Source organism: Micropterus salmoides, unplaced genomic scaffold (genome assembly GCF_014851395.1).
Source record: "Micropterus salmoides isolate LMB-PRFRI ecotype aquatic unplaced genomic scaffold, ASM1485139v1 Ms_hic_scaffold_696, whole genome shotgun sequence".
Classification (NCBI taxonomy): domain Eukaryota; kingdom Metazoa; phylum Chordata; class Actinopteri; order Centrarchiformes; family Centrarchidae; genus Micropterus; species Micropterus salmoides.
In genome coordinates, this window is record NW_024044455.1 from 49,867 (window position 1) to 60,000 (window position 10,134).

The window sequence follows — 10,134 nt, forward strand, 5'->3', positions numbered from 1 at the left end:
GGTGATGAGGAAACTCTTTCAGGGGAGCGGCCGGACCCTTGGGATGAGGAACCTTGTTTTCCCCAGCTCAATTGGTAAGTAACAAAGTAGCACGTGAGCGAGTGATAAAAGGTTTCCACGTGTAATCTGACAGTTTTCTATGTGTGTTCACAGACAAATACCTCAAATACCTGCTGGAAGCTGGCCAAATCAAAGGTTCCTGAGCTGCTGGGTGAGTGTGTCTCAGTGCACAGTAAGCCTCTGTGTTTGTCCAAGGTGCTGAAACACTTTTTTTCTTCTTTCCTCAGATGAACTGAAGGAGGACAACACCCAGCAGCGGCGGTATAGATTTTACGGCTACTTTTCAGCCTTTGTGGCCTGCCTCTACGGTCACCGCCCGGGGGTCCTTACAAACATGAAGGTGGCGGAGGTGCAGGCTGCTCGAAAAGACAGCAAGGACGGGGATGATGGTTTTGTGGTTTGTGTAGGTATGATGTTTTTGACTGATGAATGTTTGTCAAATATTGGTCATTCTCTGATATTTTCACATTCTGCATACTTTTGAGAAGAGGATCGGGCTCGTTTGGACCGCACCTCCTCCAGAAAGAGAGCCAGGAAGGAATCCACCGACTCCAGTTCAGAGGAAGAAGGTGAGGTCCCGTACCAGGAATCTGAAGGTTCCATCCTGGAGCAGGAGCTTGAGGAGATGCGGCAGAGGAAGGCCGGAGCCGAAGGCCCACCTACACTGCCCCTACAACAGGTAAGCACATCCGTTTTAACGCAAAGACAAATACCATGTTTTCCCTGCTTAAAGAAAGAATTACAACGTGTGTCTTCTGTCTCAACAGACGCCTAAGAAATCAAACAGCCGGAACCGCTATCGGAGGCTTATTGTAAGCCTCAGCCCCGTTTGTGTTAAAATGAGGGCCGTCCAAAGGCTATCTGCCACAGCAAGGGCCAGGTTGTGCAACAAAAACAAGCGCTTGCGCTAGAAGGACACAGACTGCAAACACACACACACACACACACACTTTACAGACTTTCTTGTAAATAGTTTATAGTCTTGTAGATTTGTATTTTTTTTTATTTTTTACACATTTAGAGAGTTCTTTTTTTTTATATTTAATTGCAATTAATATTTCTTTCAGTTAACTTCTAATAATATGATGTTCCAAATCTTTGCTGTTTTTGTTTCTATTGAAGTTTATATTTTTACAACTTACTTTACTGGTTTTCCATTTATTAATACTTTCTGCATGTAGTTCCTTTTAAATTTGTTTAAATATGTTGTCCTACTGTTTGCTTTTTGTGTGTTTTGAAAATAAATTACATAGTTGTTGTTACGTTCAGTGGTGGTCATGGCAGAGTTGAGCAAGTTGGAGGACCCAAACGCAGGACATGTAGGCTAGCAGGTAAAGTTCAGATGGTTTATTCAAGGCAACAAAAAGCGAGCACACCTTCAAACTGAGTGGCTGATGACAAAGTCCCGAAATACAAAAACTGTCCAAACAGTAAAAAGTAGAAAGTAATGAACCGACAAAGACAAGACAGAAACACCAGGTATATATACACACAGGGACTAACGAGCAGGGCGGGAGCAACACAGGTGAAAGACATGAGGCTAACGAGGCACAGGTAGGGAGAGAAAGAGAGAGCAGGGGAAAACAGAGACAGACATGCAGAGGGATCACTGGGGTAACAAGGTTACTGAATACTAGACAAGCAGACATGGGGCAGAGAGAATAACCAAAAAGACAGAAACACACATGTACAATGAACAAGAACTCAAAAGGAGAACACAGAGCTAAAGTACAAAGGAGACTAGACCCAAAATAATGTAGACAAGGAACCTGAAGTAAATACTAAAACAAGAACCAAGGTGCAGGAAGAAGAACTAAGATGAGAGACAAGACAGTGACTAAGAAACCAAAATAATGAACTAGATTACAAAACTCCAAACCAAGACAATATCAAATAAACACAGGAAAAACAACAGTACAAAAACCAAATCCTAACAGTTGTTTACTCGCATGGGTCAAATTATTTATTTGAAGTTAGCTTTGGGTGCCTGAATAATTGAAAAGTTTCTGACACTTGACTCAACATTTGGACTTGTGTTTCTGGGGGCCTCCAGCAACCATGACCAGGATTACAGAAGTCTCCCCAAAACTCCTAGGACAGGCTGTCATTACTGAGGGGGGCCTCCAGGAACAGTAGAGGGGCCCCAGCTGTGGTTCAGGTGGGTTCAAGTTGGGTTTTGACATTTGGGAAGCTTTTTGACATTTGTCCTGACAATTGGGAACACAGACCCCCCCACTGTAAATGATGCTAAATGTCAGAAAATAAGGAAATGAGCATTTTTTGACATTTGGCATCACTTTCAATGGGGGGGGTCTGTGTTCCCAATTGGACAATGTCAAAAAAAGTTATTACTCTTGATAGGAACGTGCTAGGGCCAAACGGTTTGCACCGTTGGACTCGGGGTTGAATTTCAAGTTGACTGATGTATTTTGGAGACAATTGGAGAGTAGCTTTCAGAAGCTGTCCCAGCTGCAGCATATATGCCGCATTGCAGACAGAAAATAACAGCTAAATTCTAAGTGTCAAAAGTCGGGTGAGTTTTTTGGAAATAACTTTTGATAAGAAGGTGCTAGAGCCAAACGGTTTGCACCGTTGGACTCTGGGTTGAATTTCGAGTAAAACTGGTGGCTCCCCTGGATGGGAAGATTTCCATGAAAATGACCACAATAACCACTGTCAGAGCCAGAGTCCCAGAGGTGACAGGGGCCTCTGGGCGCCACTTTACCCGACCAGGGTGGCTCTCCCCGGGCTGGGCGAGGTGCTTGTGGGACCCCCACCCGAGTCAACCCCACGGTTCTCCACTCTCAGAGGTTGACTCGGCGGTTGGAAACGACACATGTGCTGCAGGCCTACAGCATATATGATGCATGGCCGTTTACACCACCTCTCTTGGTCTTTTTCAGCAAAATTCTTATTGCCCTTCCTCTGGCGAGATTTTAGTCTGCCAAATAATTTACTTTCAATTCTTTTGTCAAAATAAAAATTTTTGTCCAAAAATTACAGCATATAGGCTGCTCGAGCACGTCACATGTGCTGCTGTGCCCACTCCTCTTATTACCCAGGGGATTGAAACACGTGCATACTTTGACCTCGATTGACATGCCGTTAGTCTCTAATAAATGGCAATTGAGGAAATATTATTCACATTCTCTCATATCGCCTCAACGGAGCGCAGCGCATACGTTGGCGGCCTCCCTTCTAAGGCAATATTTTCGGGTTAAAGTGTGACTTCCCTCTCATCTTCCCTGTCAACGTGTTAATCTGCGAACGTGGGCCTGCACAATTTTGACCACCGCACGAGCAGCACATGCGCTGCAGAATCTCAACCTGGTGCCTGCGGAGGATGAGTGCTTTGCTTGTTTTCTGTACTTTTCAGCCGTGGAAATGTGTTTTGTGTGCACACTGGCTACTTTCACGCACGTGTGTTTAATATAAGTGCAAAATAAAATCAGAAACAACCTTAAACAGTGCTGAAAGTGGTGAAATCAGTGATTAGCATGATACATTTACCTGTCAAACTCAATCGTGTGCAAAAGGATGAAATGCTTGCTCCCTTTAAACGGTTTCGCCCTGGTTTAATCATTTATATCACAGTATTTCTGCTGTGTAGTACCCTGACAGGCGCCACAAGTTTCAAATTGGACCAGGGAAAGACCTGAATATAGGCTATATATAGTATAGCAAATGTGATCCTGTTGAAGAAGCAGCCAGTTTAGCAGCATACCCGCCCTCTTCGTTGAGACTTTGTAAAAATGCATCACCTGGGGAGAATGTTACCCTGGTCTCACCCAAAAGTAGTGCAAGCAGACTCATTTTGACCTGGTCTCCTAGAACTGAAGTCAATAACAGCAGATAAATCACCACACATAAAAATATTCTAGTAATAAAAACATGACAGGGGGTCTGGATTTAAAGCTTGAATATCCAACAGGATTAGCTGTCATCTTTTCTTTGAAATGATTGCCTGTGTGTCATCTAGACTGTGAACACTGGGGGGCAGTAGACACCTTCCATGGCCTCTACCCCCTCCAGCGGTCCCACAGCAGCCCGAGGGGGACGGGAGGAATTTGCATCTGTACAGGGGCAGCTCTGCAGGCAGTCAGAGTGTGACAGTGAGATTCCAGTCCTGTCTCTAATCACAGAGACTGTAAAATTAAAGCACATTTCTGTACACATTGTTTTCATTTCAGCACGCCATGTCATGTCCTCGTGTAAATCTTGCCAAAATGAAAAGGGAAAAGAAATGGACAGTAAATTGTTGTGTCATTTCCTCAGAAAAAAATTCCACACACAGAGATAAAAAATGAGAAAGTATCTCCCACCACAGCTATGGGCCTGTAGGTACATTGAACTACAAACAACGTCAGCAGTCAACAGGCTGGTCTTCTCTTATAAATTGTAACCTGTGTCATCTTGGCTGGGAACACTGGGTGGCAGTAAACACCTAACACGACCTCTGCTACCCAGCTGTCCTGCAGCAGACAGTGGGGGGTGGGGTGGAAATTTGCATCTGTACAGAGGCAGAGACCAGCCAGTCAGCCAGCTTTCAGTCAAGTCATGACTTCAGTTCTACCAAACAGAGCTATTGTGAGCTGGGTCATATTACTGATGTAAGCAGATATGCCTCAAATGACTCATGTTCTTGGCCCCTTCCACGATGTCTATGCCAACGCTGGGGTCTCTGGGATTTTACTGTGAGAAAGTGTGGCCATTTGGAGAGGCCCATAGTGAGGTACCCCAACCCCCCCGCACACACACTTTTTACTTATTTGAGTCAGACACAGAAACGGTTAATGTTAAATCACACACACTTTATTTACACACATTCGTCATGCAATAACAACACAAGCTGTACAATATAATACAGTATGACAGAGTCTGTCAGGGAAACTTGTCAGACATCCAGCCACTTCAGCTCCTCTTCCTCCCCACGAAAAGACCTCCTCTTCACACCGTGGTCGAAGCGGATCTCCTCGTCACTGGCAATGTCCTTTGTGGCCTGAAAGAGCAGGACGTGTCTGTCTCCTTCTGGAAGTGTCACTGTGCAGTGGCGTGGCTGCACGTTAAAGTTCTTTTTGGAGTGTCTGATCCATCTGCCTGCTGTTTCCAGAGACGGGTGGCACTCACAGGGGAAGTTCTGCGCATCGATGCAGACTTCCTCACTGCCGTGTGTAAAGAAAAACAGGTGGCCCATGTCGTCCTGCATCTCTGCCATCATCTGCCTGCCCTCAGCGCCCGTGATCACCTTTCCGTGGAAATCACACAGGATGGAGCCCTTGCCGAAGGGCTTGGTTGCAACAACTCCTGTGGTCAAAAAGAGGGAGTCATTACTGTGCTGTCCATGATGTAATTATAGTCATGTTTTGGATGGATTTGACTGTATTTGTACATACCTTGTCCTTTCTTCCCCCCTAAATCCTTCACAGCCAGACCTGGCCATTTCTGCCTGGTCACCCCCCTGACGATGGCCGGGTCACTCTGCGCCTGTGCCTTGCTGAGCGGCCTCCACTTTGCCACTATGTCCTCTGGGCGGGGATGATTGGCCGTCCACCCCTCTGCTTCAATGATTTTCGCCACCTTCACTAGTGTCGGGGCACATCTTGAGCATTTTGCTGTCAAAGAGAGAACATTTAAATTAATAAAATTAATATTCAGACACGAGTTGTAAATGTTTGGCTAAGAAAGTATCTACACTTACACAAAAGATGTTGCTCCCGCTTGCCGTACTGCAGAGCCCTCCACTTGTCATAAAAGGCTCTATCGGTGGGGAACCCAGCGTCTGCTCTCTGCGTTTTGTTGGGTGGCTGGCCAGTGATTCCTACAGGGAAGACCTGTAGAAAGACTTTAAAGTCCGGGGTTGGGCTGCCCTCTTTTTCCACTCGCATTTTCTTCTCTTCCCGGGCACCCTCTTTGCCAGAGTCGTCAGAAGAGGAGCTGCAATATTGAAAAGGTTTCCAGGTTACACACTGACAAACAGGTGGATGAGCACTGAGAGACATTATAATTATTAATATTTAATTAATAATTGACTGTTTCAGATGATTACATACCGTGTCAGGGAGCTGAGCAGGTTCGCGGTCGCCACAACAGTGTCCAGGGTCTTCATCCTGTAGTGCTGGTTTGCCACAGCAGTCGAATGGGCCATGTAGTGTGCCACAGACGCCTTCTGCTCCTCCGTGAAGTTGGCAGCAGCATGTGTCTCCACGGTCCTACGAATTTCCTGGCTCTTGATGTCCGGCAGTTTGTAGCTGCAATGGGGGAGAAATATCAGATGAAGCTCCCAAACTTGAATTATATAATTTTCTTGAGGCTGATCTATTTATTAAATGCACAAATCCGTTACGCTAATTCAACAGATATTTTTGGACCTATGGACTGCTGTTAATACTTACTGCGCGTGCAGGCGAGTGACGTCATTGCCCGCACTCCTGAGCTTTGTGCCCGCTGTGGACAAAAACAGCCTGTCTTCATTATCTTGACCCGGGCGGATGTAGTCAGGGCGGATCCACATGTAGTATGCGTCCAGCATCTGCAGAGACAAACAAAAAATATCTGTTAATATCTGTTGGTTCATTGTTGGTGTTACTGTATTTCATGGTAAGACAATTTAGCTTGTATTAAGCGTACTTACTGCAGCCTCCTCCATAGTGAGGGCAAACACAGCAATCTGCATTGTCGCAGTCTTGTGGTCGCTGAAAGCCACGCACACTTTGCCCCCAGCATTTTTTCTCTTCGCCCACTCTGCTATCTGAAAAAATAAAAATACACACAGAGTGAATAACTGACATAAAGGCCCTCTTCGCAGGCTACCTAATATACCCTAATATTGCCCCCTAAAATACTCCCACGAAAACTGAGGTCTTACCGTCATTCCCTCCACCGCCCCCGGTCTCTGGAAGTGACCGAGGATCAGGATTGCTTCACAGTAGTACCGGTACAGCGTCTTTTGATCTGAAGCCACGTGGTCGCCTTCCATCAGCCTCCCATAAATGGACAGCATGTCTTTCTTGGCCTTCCGGAGGACTGCCTGGCACTCCTGAAGGCTCCTCTGACCCCCGTGGAACCGTTCATACCTAGAATGACATGATAGAAGACAAGAAACAATGCAGGGGAGGATTACACACATGTCTGTGTCACATAACCCCAGATGTACAGCCAGCACATGAGTATTATCAACATGCAGGAAGTCATTAAAGTAAAATAAATGGGAGGCAGACTGACCTGGTTTTACAGGTGACCTTGCTGTTGGACTTGGCCACTGGCTTTCTGAGGGCAACGAGGAGGTCGAGGTAGGCCTGGCACTTCCTGTAGAAGTCAGCATCCGCTGCAGCCAGGTTGAGGTGGGTCTTCAAATACTGAACAAACCGTATCATGTTTTTAATGTAGTTCAGTATGGTGGCTGGGCCCATTTCAGCGTGACGGAGTTGGGTGAGGTAGTCCTTGGTCTCAGTGGACTTTAGCAGGAAGTCCAAGCTGACTTCATCCCCACTTGGCTGGATGTATCTCAGCATCCTGGAGACGTTGTCTACCTGTGATGAAAGAAAAAGAGCAGTGTGAGATGACGATGCAGCGAGAAGAAAAGCCACACACCAGCCAGCCGCACAAAGACACCCCGAAAAAAAAAGCTGTGTTTTATCTAAATTTGTTATGGAACTTAATACGCAGAGAGCTGCTCTACATGTGCTGTGCTACTATATTTTAAAACGTTTCCCGGTTACAAAGAGCAACATGGAACAGACTGAAAAGAGACACATGGGATATATCTCACCTCCTGCTGGCAGTTTGGGACCTGCAGGGTATTGATCAGGTAGCCCTTGAAATCCGTCAGCATGGCCTCTTCTGCAGGGAACTTTTCATACAGCCCCATCTTCATCATGTTGACACGGACACCTTTGCTCTGCTCTACTTGATCTCTGAAAAAAATAGAGAAAGACGAAAATGAGCTCAAATCAATCTTGCAGTTTGTTCACAGTTTCTGAACTGATGTGTGTGTGTGTGTGTGTGTGTGTGTGTGTGTGTGTGTGTGAGGTTTAGAACTTACTTTTGCCATGTTCGGTCACTTGGATCGGTGGAGCTGCCTTCAGAGCTGCTATCCTCCGCCACCGAGACGCCACCGGCCGCTTCAGAGCTGCCACCGGCTGCTCCAGAAAGGCCACTGGCTGTGGGAACGGCAGCTGTGCTGGTGGACGGCTCTTCGGAGTCCAGGTCTGCCGTGTTCGGAGCATTGGCCACAAAAAACTTTCTTTGGCGCAGCTCTTCCAGAAGAGCCAGCCTAGATGGTCTGTGGGGGTACCGCTTGCACATCTCCTTATAGTCCCAGTTTCTGGCCTCCCGTGTCCACTCCTTGCTGGACTCCTTGGCCCTCTTCGCCTCCTCCAGCCGTTCTTCAGGCGTGCTTTTCTTCATGCAGACCCTGCTCAGATGCGTCGTCAGCATGTCCTGTGGTTTTTCACACAGCAGGCAGTGAACGATGCGACGATCGGACTTCTGGCTGTGAGACAAAGCAGACACACCAAAGATTACAACTGTGGAAATGAATGAATGTTTTTGCTTGCTGTTGTGGCTGGACTGTCTATTACATAAAATATACAGTTAAAATATAAAATATACATAAAATTAAAAATATACAGAAAGTTGTGGTTTAAGAGGGAAGTATTCCACTAGTTCAGTTTCCTTTTAAAGCAAAACCTCTCATACTGTAGTGCTACCAGAACTGGTTTTTCAGCATTCTTAGGACAGAGGCCTGAGTTGTGCTAAAGTGGCTGACCAATTCACACTTCACCCTTGACCTAATTTAGGTCACCAAAAGTTACAAGTCACTCCTTTGGAATCTATTTCACATGTTTTTGGGATGAGAAACAAGCCTTAATTTAAACAGATAATAGAAAAACACAGAGTGAAAACTATAATTGGGTTTTTCACAATTTGCTTATTATCAACATTAGTTTTATCCTGCCTTTATCCATACCATGTCAACTGAATTGTCAATAACAGGCACAGATGTGATCAGACACAACACAAACAGTAAAAATCCACTAGAGAAAAGAAATTTGAACTTACTTGTCGGCTTTTGCTGCCATTTTCCTAAAATAAAAAGAAGTCCTTGGGAAGGGAGTGAGAGTCTTGGGATGAAAGTATAGAAAATTCTGCCAAAGACAAGGAGCACAAAAACAGGAGTGTAGCTCAAGTTGAAAATTTCCTTGCAAAGGGCAAAAGGTGGTCTCTGCAGTCAGAATCGAAAACAAAGTGAATGAATGGTTCCTTACCTGCAGTACTTATTCTCTGTGCAGCACCAGCTGTGTGATGTCATGGTCAAGCAGACCAATTAGGTTGCTTACTATTGTTGACCCGAGTCAAGCCCACGACTCTCTACTTCCACAGCTTGACTCCCAGAGGTGACAGGGGCCTCTGGGCGCCGCTTTACCCGCCCAGGGTGGCTCTCCCCGGGCACGGCGAGGTGCTTTTGGGGTGCCCCACCCGAGTCAAGCCCACGACTCTCTACTTCCACAGCTTGACTCCCAGAGGTGACAGGGGCCTCTGGGCGCCGCTTTACGCTTCGCACCTTTGCTCATCCAACACGGGGCTGAGTGCTGTCCACCGGGCAGAGTACCAGGGCCACGAATCAGTCGACAGGGGCCTCTGGGCGCCGCTTTTACCCGCCCAGGGTGGCTCTCCCCGGGCTGGGCGAGGTGCTTTTGGGTGCCCCACCAGAGTCAAGCCCACGACTCTCTACTTCCACAGCTCGACTCCCAGAGGTGACAGGGGCCTCTGGGCGCCGCTTTACCCGGCCAGGGTGGCTCTCCCCGGGCTGGGCGAGGTGCTTTTGGGTGCCCCACCCGAGTCAAGCCCACGACTCTCTACCTCCACAGCTTGACTCCCAGAGGTGACAGGGGCCTCTGGGCGCCGCTTTGCGCTTCACACCGTAGCTCATCCAACCCGGGGAGTCATCCGAGTCCTTTCCACCGGGCAGAGTACCAGGGCCACGAGGCAGGCCACCAGGGGCGCAAGCCAGAGTGCCAGGGCTGCCGAACGGTGTACCATGTCTACAGCCCGGTCTACCAGGGCCGCCGAACG